The sequence below is a fragment of the Lolium perenne genome, chromosome 2, assembly GCF_019359855.2.
Source record: "Lolium perenne isolate Kyuss_39 chromosome 2, Kyuss_2.0, whole genome shotgun sequence".
Taxonomy (NCBI): Eukaryota; Viridiplantae; Streptophyta; class Magnoliopsida; order Poales; family Poaceae; genus Lolium; species Lolium perenne.
In genome coordinates, this window is record NC_067245.2 from 180,933,699 (window position 1) to 180,944,450 (window position 10,752).

The following is a 10,752-nucleotide window of genomic DNA, read 5'->3' on the forward strand; positions in this document are numbered from 1 at the left end:
ATGGAGAAGCCTTCCGGGGGCACTTCCCTGCTCCGGCAGCGTGCCGGAACAGAGACTCCTGTCCCCCAGATCTTGGCCTCGCGATGGCGGCGGCTCACAAGGTTTCGTGGTTTTCGTCAATCGTATCAGGGTTTTCGATCCAGGGGCTTTATATAGGCGAAGAGGCGGCGCAGGAGGGTCGAAGGGGTGACGACACCATAGGGCGGCGCGGCCAGGGCCTGGGCCGCGCCGGCCTATGGTCTGGGGGCCCAGTGCCCCCCCTCTGGTCCTTCCCGGGTGTTCTGGATGCTTCCGGTGAAAATAGGAACTTGGGCGTTGATTTCGTCCGATTCCGAGAATATTTCGTTACTAGGATTTCTGAAACCAAAAACAGCAAAAAACAGGAACTGGCACTTCGGCATCTTGTTAATAGGTTAGTTCCAGAAAATGCACGAATATGACATAAAGTGTGCATAAAACATGTAGATAACATCAATAATGTGGCATGGAACATAAGAAATTATCGATACGTCGGAGATGTATCATGGCCTCTCTCTTCCGGCCCACGAGTTCCTTCGTTCCCTCCTTTTCTTCTATGGGATTCAGCTCTGGCAGCTGACCCCAAATTCCATCCTCCACCTCTCTATTTTCATTACCGTCTGCGAAGCCTTCCTCGGCATTGAGCCTCACTGGGGCCTTTGGAGGAAGATGTTCTACGTGAAGCGTCACAACGACAGTAATGGCCCCCCCGTTGTTGGTGGCGTCGGCTTCGTCGTCAGGAAGGAGGTCGACTACTTCGACTACCCAATGAAGGAATCTATCCAGGGCTGGCGCAACAAGTGGTTCTACCCGCAAGATCCCGCCGTTTCTGGGCGGCGTTCAAATCTCCCTTTTTTTGATGATGTCTTGGTAGCTCAGAAGAAGAAGTCTTGGCAAAACGCCCTTTCTCCCGAAGAAAAGGCAATAGCCGATGAACTATTTGAGCAGATAGTCACTTTGAAGAATGCAGGAGGCCTGACGATGCGCGGCACTGAAGTAGTTTCAGTGTTTCTACAACGTCGAGTGCAGCCGCTGATGTCCCGCCCTCACCAATTATGGCTTTATACTGGCAAAGGCGACAAGTCAAGGATCAACTCTGCCGACCTATCGGCAGATGAGCTTCGGGACGAGGTTCGTCGCCTAACATCCCTCAGCACGAAGGACACCATCGTCTTGACATCGGCTCGTCCTCCCTATGATTTCGACCACCTCCCGTCGGAGGTAATCTTACCGCTCTTCGCTTGCTGTTATTACTTCTTTTTTCTGTTGTGCTTTACAAGTTTCTCTCCTTCGACAGGCTCCCACTGTTGCCCAATGTTATCCTCCCTCACCCGAGAGCTGCGTGGTACTGGAGGATGATGATGATTCTGAGGGAACCGAGGACGCTCAGCACGTTCTTGAGGACAGCGATGTCCAAGAGGAGGAAGCTGCTGATGACGACGCCTTCCTCAGGAGCAGACGTCGCAAGCAGGTACAGGATGACTTTATCACATCGTCTGAATCAAGTCCTAGAGGAGGAGATAATGATGCCGATGAAGCTGCTTTGCCTCATCCTATTAAGAAGAGTTCAACAAGTTTCTTCGCGGGCGAAGATGATCTGGAACTGTGAGCATCTATACTCTTTTTCTTGATTTATTTCTTGTCATCCTGCATGCTAACTGTGCACTGTACTTAAGTAGCTCTGATGATGACGATGTTCCTCTCGCGAAGAGGGCCAAGTTAGTCTCTGAGAGAGCAGCATCGGCTAAGGAGTCAAATCCTTCTCCTGCCAAGTCAACACCTCCCTCGCGAATGGGTGTGGAGAAGATTCCAATATCCAAAGTCATTCCTCCTGGTGATGCTGCCACTCCATCGACTAGCCGCGATCATGTAAGTATTTAATCTATCTGACTTTATCGAGTTTCTGCCAACTGACTCCTCTTGATTTTTCTGGCTGCAGCCGATTTACGCTACAGTCGATGCTGTGGCGGAGTTTGCTGAGCAATTCACTCGCCTTGAGGCTGAAAACTCCCAACTTCGGAAGGCCATCAAATCTTCGGCTGACCAGGTGCTTGAGGCCAACAAGCTTGCTACCGATGCCAAGAATGAGAACGCCTTGTTGAAGGAGGAAGTGAAGAGGCTGAAGCGGCAGATGAAGGATGAACAAGATGCCAGGCGTGCAGCGGCGGCTGCAGTCGATGAGAAGGAAGGCGTCCTCCGTGAATCCGTCAAGGATTTACTAGGTAAAAACCCATGGTATTCCGCTTTTTTCTTGGCGTTTCTTCATTGATTACTGATATGTCTTTCTTTCAGAGGCCGCCAATATAACTGTCAGCCGACGTCATCAGCTTCGGGAGGACTCCACAGCCGATGCCTTGTCACTTGCTGCTGAGTCTAATGTCCAGTTCCTTGGACTACTGCAAAAGACCAAGGGAGCATTGTCGAGGCTATACTCGATGATTTTCCCGAAGATGAAGCTGGACAAGACTCTCGACGAGATGGCGGATGCTTTCCTTGTTGATCCTTCCGAGCCCGTGGAGGTACTGAAACGCCGTAGCCGTTTGGTTGGGGCGGTTCTTACTTTTCAATTTCTTATGGGCCATGGGATGGGGTCAGAATTGGAGGAGCTTTCTAAGGCACTGCCTGTTGATGATGACAACCATCTGGTCGACCTTAAGCCTTTCAAAAGGTCGGCAATAACTTGCGCCAACCAACTTCTGAAGCTGGTGGATGAAGCGCAAGCCAAGCCTGTTCCTGAATCTGCCCCTGGTTCATCGTCAGCGAACCCTTGAACTGTTATTTGACTTGTTGTAAATAAGATCATCCGTAACTTGAAGTAGACCAGTTAAAATTTGGCTCTGTTGCCAATTCAAACATCCTTTTGTCTGTATAATGTATACTGGGCACTCCCGATGGGAGTTTTTATGTTAATGCTTGGTCTGAACTGAGGACTGTACTGCAGATTCCTTCATCTTCTTCCCGTGCCGAGCTTTTTCCGAACCCTTCGAGTAATGACGAGTCAGGCATGTTCGTCGCTTACGTGATCAGGTGTCTTGTCTAAATAAAGACATCACTTCTCTTCGGGCGATGGCAGCCTTGGTGAAGAAAAAAGGAGAGATAGCGACTGCTGTCGAGCAATACGCTCTCGATGGTCTTCATGTTGCTACCGAAAGCTTGGGCTGTAAGTATTAGCCTATCTTCTGATTTCTGGTATAGCTTGAATGTTCTTTTATCTGACATTTGTTCCTTTTCCAGTCGTAGCCTCGGATGCAGCTGAAGAGAACCAGAAGATTCGTGAGGAGGTTGAGGCGATGACCGATTTTGCGCATCCGACGCATGGTTTATGGCTGCATCGTCCGAAGGCTGTCGTCATGGCGAAGTTCAAGTACCGGGTGATGAAGGCGCATTATTATTTTGATAAGTACTATGCTCATCTCACGATGGTTTAGAACACCTTGTTTCCTCTGGACCAAGCACCCGAGACCTTGTCTGGCCTGTTCACCCGATTCAAGTCTCCTGAGAGGATTCGACAGCTGGTGCGGAAAGAACTTCTGGCTGGTGCTGAGCTTGCCTTTGCTTCAATATTGGCGTGCCATCCATCTTTAGACTTGAGAGCCGTAGCAAATACTGAGAGGGATTTAGGCCAGTATTATGATGTTGCTAGAGGTCCTGCTTACACCATAGTTTCTCGGATGGAGTCATGCCTTGAAAAGGAACTGAAGGCCCACTGGGACCGAGGAACCTGAAAAGGAACTTGATTCTGAATGTAATAACCTTGTATCTGCATAAGATTGTTTACTGCGTGCGCTGCACGCTATGTTAGTTTGATTATTGTCGAGTGCGGCTGAGTGATCAGTTCAACCTGCTTTCTCGACGACTTCGTTGAATTTTATGCAATGTTATTGCAAAGTCGCTATGTAATTTATTCGAGAGCTTGGCTTCGTCACGCGGTGCACCGGTTTGAGCCTTATTTTATGACAATGTAACCATCGACTGCAACACTCGCTTGTTTTTCGAGGCTTGGATTGGTTGTTTTTGTGTGTCATTAATCTTAGCTCTCGCTGAGAGTATTTAATTAATGACACTGTGTGAGCACATTTCTTTTGGGCCAACGCTCCCGATGGGAGTTAGAGCCGATGGTAGGGACTCCAAACGTTGTGTTCGGGTGCCAAAGCCTGGAGCAGGAAAAAGGTAGAAAATCTGATTAGATCTTTATTCATAATGTAAAAGCAACCTTATAGGCCATTGAATGATTAAAAACAATCGTGTCCTATGTATAGAACCGGCGCAACTGCGCGATGTTCCATGGATTCTCGACGTCTTTTCCTGAAGCTGGATTTTTGAGCCGATAAGCTCCTCCTGGTATCACTTCGGTGATGATGTACGGTCCTTCCCATGGAGATTCTAGCTTCAAGGGTCTTTTTTACTTCAGCCGAAGTACCATATCTCCCACATTGAAACTTCGACTGCGTATTCGTTGGCTGTGGTAGTTTCTCAGAGCTTGCTGGTATACCGTTGTTCTTGCCAAGGCGATATCTCGTGCTTCGTCAAGGAGATCGACAGCATCTTGTAGCGCGATGTTGGATGAGGACTTTGTGTATGATGTCACTCGAGGAGCTTCAAATTGGACGTCGGCTGGTAGAACCGCTTCGGCTCCGTACACCAAGAAGAATGGAGTATATTGAGTCGACCTGTTGGGTGTAGTACGCAAACTCCAGAGTACAGATGGTAACTCTTCGACCCAGGCTCCGGCTGTGCCTTTAAGACATTTTTTGAGGCCATCTGCTATTAGACCATTGATCCTTTCCACCTGGCCGTTGGTCTGGGGGTTAGAGACTGATGCGAATTTCAGTTTGATTCTTCCGTCATCACAAAATTTCCTGAACTCCTCAGAATCAAAGTTGGAGCCGTTGTCTGTGATGATGCTGTGGGGCATACCAAATCGACAAGTTATTCCCTTGAAGAATTGAACCGCTGTTTCAGCTTTTTGGTTTCGCACAGGTACCGCCTCGATCCACTTAGTGAACTTGTCGACTGCAACCAATAAGTACGTGTGTCCTCTGGGTGACGATCTCGGTAGCGGTCCAACCTGATCAAGTCCCCATTGAGCGAAAGGCCATGCCAAGGGTATTGTCATTAGGTCCGTTGCAGGAGCGTGTGGTTTTGGTGAAAAACGTTGGCAGGGATCGCACTTCATGACTAGATCCCTAGCATCCGATGCTGCCGTTGGCCAGTAAAATCCTGCCCTGAAGGCTTTTGCCACAAGGGCCCTGCTCCCTGCGTGATGCCCGCAGGTTCCTTCATGTATCTCGCGCAACAGTGCTTTTCCATCGTCAATGGCGATGCACCTTTGGAAGATCCCTGAGATGCTACGCTTGTAAAGCTCACCATTTATCACGGCAAAGGCCTTTGAACGCCTGACGATTCGCCTAGCTTCCACAGAATCTTCTGGCAGCTCTTGCTTTGTCAGATACACTAGGAACGGCTTGGTCCATAGTGTCTCGACGAGGAGGACTTGTTCGGCAGGCGGAGTTGGAGATTCTTCAGCCGAAGGAGTTTGCTGTGAGCTTGCCTCTAACTCATCAGCCGATGGTTTTGGAGGTGCCGACGTCTTTTCTTTTATTGATCGTTGAGTGATCACTTCGTAGAACACTCCGCCTGGGATGGGGGAGCACGTAGACCCGATGTTTGCCAAAGTGTCGGCTTCCTCATTACTGGCTCTGCCGATATGTTTGAGCTCGCATCCTTCGAATTTAGCTTCCATATTCTAATACAGCTGTCGATAGGCGATCATGTTGTCGCTGACTGCGTCGCACAGGTTCATCGACTCCTGCACCACCAAGTTTGAGTCTCCATAGATTTCTAGACGAGTACCACCACATGCCTTTGCCATTTTCATTCCGTGCAACAGCGCTTCGTATTCTGCTTCGTTGTTTGTCGGCAGAGAGAAATTCATTCGTAGTATATACTTCATCTTATCTCCCTGCGGTGATATTAGCACCACTCCTGCTCCTGCACCTGTACTCCGTTTTGACCCGTCGAAGTACATTATCCATGACCCCGACATGTCGGGTGCTGCCGGCGTCTGCGATTGGATCCAATCTGCCACGAAATCTGGGAGGATTTGGGATTTTATCGCCGTTCGATTAACGTAAGTTATGTCATGTGGCGCTAGTTCGATAGCCCATTGGGACACTCGACCTGTGGCTTCCGGATTGGTCATTATGCTCCTCAGGGGTGCTTCACTTACAACGATAATCGGGTGCTCTGTGAAGTAGTGCCGCAACTTGTGAGCTGACCTCCATACTGCATACGCCAGCTTCTGATGGTGGGGATACCTCTGCCTTGCAGGAGTGAGCACTTCACTGAGGTAATAAACGGGCCTCTGCACACCATGTACTCTCCCTGCTTCCTCTCGTTCGACGACTAAAACGCTGCTGAAGACTTGTGCTGTCGCGGCTATGTACATGAGCAACGTCTCCTTCTCGCGCGGAGTCACAAGCACTGGGGAGGTCGATAAGATTTTCTTCAAGTTGTCGAAAGATTCCTGTGCTTCCTTTGTCCACTCGAACTTTTCCGACTTTTTCATCAAGTTGTAGAAGGGCAAGGCTTTCTCCCCTAGCTTTGCAATGAATCTGCTAAGCGCTGCTACCGGCCTGCCAACTGCTGCACTTGGTGCAGATTCTTTGGCGGCTCCATATCAAGAATAGCTTTGATTTTTAAGGGATTGGCTTCGATTCCTCTGGCTGATATGAAGTAACCGAGTACTTGTCCTCCCGGCACTCCGAAGAAGCATTTTTTGGGATTCAACTTGATTTTGTATCTGTCCAGATTGTCAAAGGTTTCCCGCAAATCATCGATGAGTGTGGCTGCGTGCCTTGTTTTCACCACGATGTCATCGATGTAAACTTCAATGTTTCTTCCAATCTGTTCCCCGAGGCAAGCTTGCATGCAGCGTTGGTAAGTTGCTCCCGCATTCTTCAGCCCGAAGGTCATGACGTTGTAACAGAAAACACCATGTGGAGTGATGAACGCAGTTAGCTCCTGGTCTTCCTTTTTCAGTTTAATCTGATTGTACCCGGAGTATGCATCTAGGAAAGAGAGACGGTCGCATCCGGCCGTGGAGTCGACTATTTGGTCTATTCGAGGCAGCGGGAAATGATCTTTCGGGCAGTGCTTGTTAAGGCTGGTGTAATTGATGCACATGCGGAGGGCGGTTGTGTCCTTCTTCGGCACCATGACGGGATTAGCCACCCACTCAGATTCCTTAAGCTCTCGAATAAATCCTGCCTTGCGGAGTCGATTAACTTCTTCGCCGATTGCTGTTCTCTTTGGTTCGGAAAATCGTCGCATTGATTGATGTACTGGTTTGGCCGTCGGGTCAACATTTAGGGCGTGCTCAGCGAGTTCCCTGGGGATACCTGGCATGTCGGATGGTTCCCATGCAAATATCTCCCAGCGCTCACGGAGGAACTCGATGAGCGCGCCTTCCTATGCGTCAGCGAGGTCAGTCGAAGTATTGACCGTCTTCTTCGGATCAGTAGGGTGCACCTGTAGCTTCTTAGTTTCTTTTGCAGCGTCGAACACATCGGATCTTACGTTTCGATTGTCGGCTGGTGGTTGTACGTGGTCTGTAACGGTATCGATTGTGTTGAGTTCTTCCTTGGCTCCGAACTTCGAGGCGATCTTCTGGAACTCCCTGTCGCAGTTGTCTGATCGAGCAAAGCTGCCATGAACGGTTATTGGGGTCCCGTTGTTGCCTGGCATCTTCAGTTCCAGGTATGCATAATGAGGTACGGCCATGAATTTAGCGAACGCTGGTCTGCCGAGGATGGCGTGGTACTGAGATTCCCAGTCGACTACTTCGAACTCAATCCTTTCTTTCCTGAAATTACTGGGTGTGCCGAAGACTACATCCAACGATGTTTTGCCGAGCGAGTAAGCGGGTCGAGTCGGTATAATGCCGTGAAACCCAGTATCAGATTCTCTTAGCATGTCGACTGTTAAACCCATTGCTCTCATTGTGCTGGCGAATAGAAGGTTCAAGCCGCTTCCTCCGTCCATGAATACTTTGCTCATATTGTACCCTCCAATCTGTGCTTCAAGGACAAGGGCCGCGTGACCTGGCCTTGGGACGGCTTTCGGGTGATCCGTTCTGCTGAAGGAGATGTTTTGTTCTGACCAGTCGATGAAATCCGGTGTATCAACCATGGCGACTTCCGCATATTTTGCTTCTCGGGAGAACTTCTTGATTTCTCTCTTTGAAAAGCTGGTTTTATGGATCATGTTGATTTGTCCGCATAGCTCCGGGAATACTTCGGCTGGTACATATTCGTCTTTTTCCATTGGTTCGTATGGTTCTGGTACATACGGTTCTGGTGGATGGTCGTAGGATCTTGCCTTCTCCTCCATCACGTGAACTCTTAATATAGCTTCGGCTCTAAGATCATCACAGAACTATCGAATCTCTAGGAAGTGTCGGCAATTCCTCAACAAATGACTGGACTTCTCCCAACCATCTTTTGGATCAATGTAGGAGTGGAGGTAACATGGCACCTCGAGTTGCTCTGTCGCCGAAAGGTACGGAGAACGGGTGCGGCCCCTGATTGACGATGTGTCGTGGCATCCTTGCTCGAACTGTCGAGGGTGTACTGCTGTTCTACCTTCCTCCTCACGGTGCGAGCTTCTTCGTCTCTTTCTTTGTCCATCCGCGGTGTTGAGACCCCCTCGGTTGCTCTCTTGTATACTCCTAGGCGGAATTTTTAGGGTTGTTACTGAAGGGACACCCTCCGGAGGTGCGGCCTTTGAGTCGGACGCGCCGGCCCTAGGGAGGCGAAGGAAACCTCCGGAATCGATGACGAAGTGGACGCCACCGAAAACAGCCTCTCCGTCGTGAGACGATGCCATAGAGTTTGGGTGAAGTGCTTCGCGGTGCGGCACGAACTCGAAGGACCCGCAGAGGATCGGATCTCTCGACTCTGCCGGCGTCGGTGATTCGAGTAAGAACGCCACGGACGTGACTGGTGCTGCCGATGACTTGCCCTGTGCCGACAGGTTTCGCACATACGGCGCCAATTGTCGAGGGTACTCCTCGCCAATGCCCTCCGATAGGGGCTTAGGGTTGATGGAATCCTGCAAGCTGACACGGGACATCGGTTCACAGACAAGCGGGGAGAGCGATTTACCCAGGTTCGGGGCCCTCGATGAGGTAAAACCCTTACGCCCTGCCTGTCTGTTCTTGATTATGATGATAATGGGTTACAATGGGGTGCCGAATAGTTCGGCTGAGATCTCGTCGAGATGGCTATTGCTAAGGTGACCTAGCTCTAAGATTTTGTTGGCTAAGATTGCTAAGATTGATCGTGTCCCTCGGCAGCCCCTCTCCTGGCCTTTATATAGGAGGCCAGGTCTCAAGAGGCTTAACCGAATACGACTAGGTTTACAGTAGCTTTAGATCCGATCTTTCCTTGTTCGGCTGCTTCCTTGTCTTGCCCGTCAAGGAACCTTCTGGTGCACCGTCCTAACGGCCCATCTTGCCTTCAGGTGTCTTCATGGGCCTCCAGTTAGTCAATACATGATAGGGCAATGTCGGTTACCCGAAGTGTAGTGCCCACGTCAGGGGCACCTGGGGCTGCCCGAGGCGCCGCCACCATAGGCCGGCGCGGCCCAGGGGCCTGCCGTGCCGCCTGGTGGGGTGGCCGCCTCGTGGCCCCCCTCCTTCTGGTCTTCTGGCTCCGTCCCTCTTTTATAAAAATAGGCCCATTGACATTAATTCTGGGGATTTTCCTGAAAGATGAGTTTCTGCACAAAAACGAGATATCAGGGCAATTCTGCTGAAAACTGCGTTAGTCCGTGTTAGTTGTATTCAAAATACACAAATTAGAGGCAAAACAATAGCAAAAGTGTTCGGGAAAGTAGATACGTTTTGGACGTATCAGGTAGTAACTTCACATCCAAGGAATTCAAGGCATATTGTGCAGAGGTAGGCACCAAACTACACTTTGCATCGGTTGCGCACCCGCAGACCAATGGTCAAGTCAAGAAAGCCAACGGCACCATATGTAATGGTATCAAGAAACGTCTGTTAGCACCACTGGAAAAATCTCGACACACTTGGCCAGAGGAGTTGCCCAGTGTGTTATGGAGTATTCGAACAACACCAAATATAGCGACATAGGAAACACCGTTTTTTCTGGTCCATGGAGCTGAGGCAGTACTGCCAATAGAAATAGAGCATGATTCTCCAAGAGTAACGGAATATGGCGAAGAAGCTTCAAGAAAAGCATTGGAGGATGATGTCGATGCACTCGATGAAGCTCGAGACGAAGTGTTATCACGGGTCACTAAATACCAGCAAGACTTGAAAAACTACCACAGTCGATGTTTGCAACCAAGGTCCTTTCAGGTAGGTGACTTAGTTCTTCGGCTCACACAAAAAATCCATGAAAAACTTGAGTCGCCGTGGCTTGGCCCTTACATCATCACAGAAGTAATCGAAGGAGGAGCGTACAGGATAAAGTACAAGAAGACAGGGGTCACTAAGCCAAATCCCTGGAACGTGGCGCAACTTAGGCATTTATATGCTTAAGTCAAGATATATATGTAAACATACAATGTACTGAAACGCCCGCGAGTTTTCAGACGCACTCTTTTCCTTTCAGGGCACCGAGTGGGGCTGAAAGGTTTTTAATGAGGCGGGCTCGCAGTGCTGCAATATAATAAAGATATTGGTGATATACATATTTCTCGTCCACA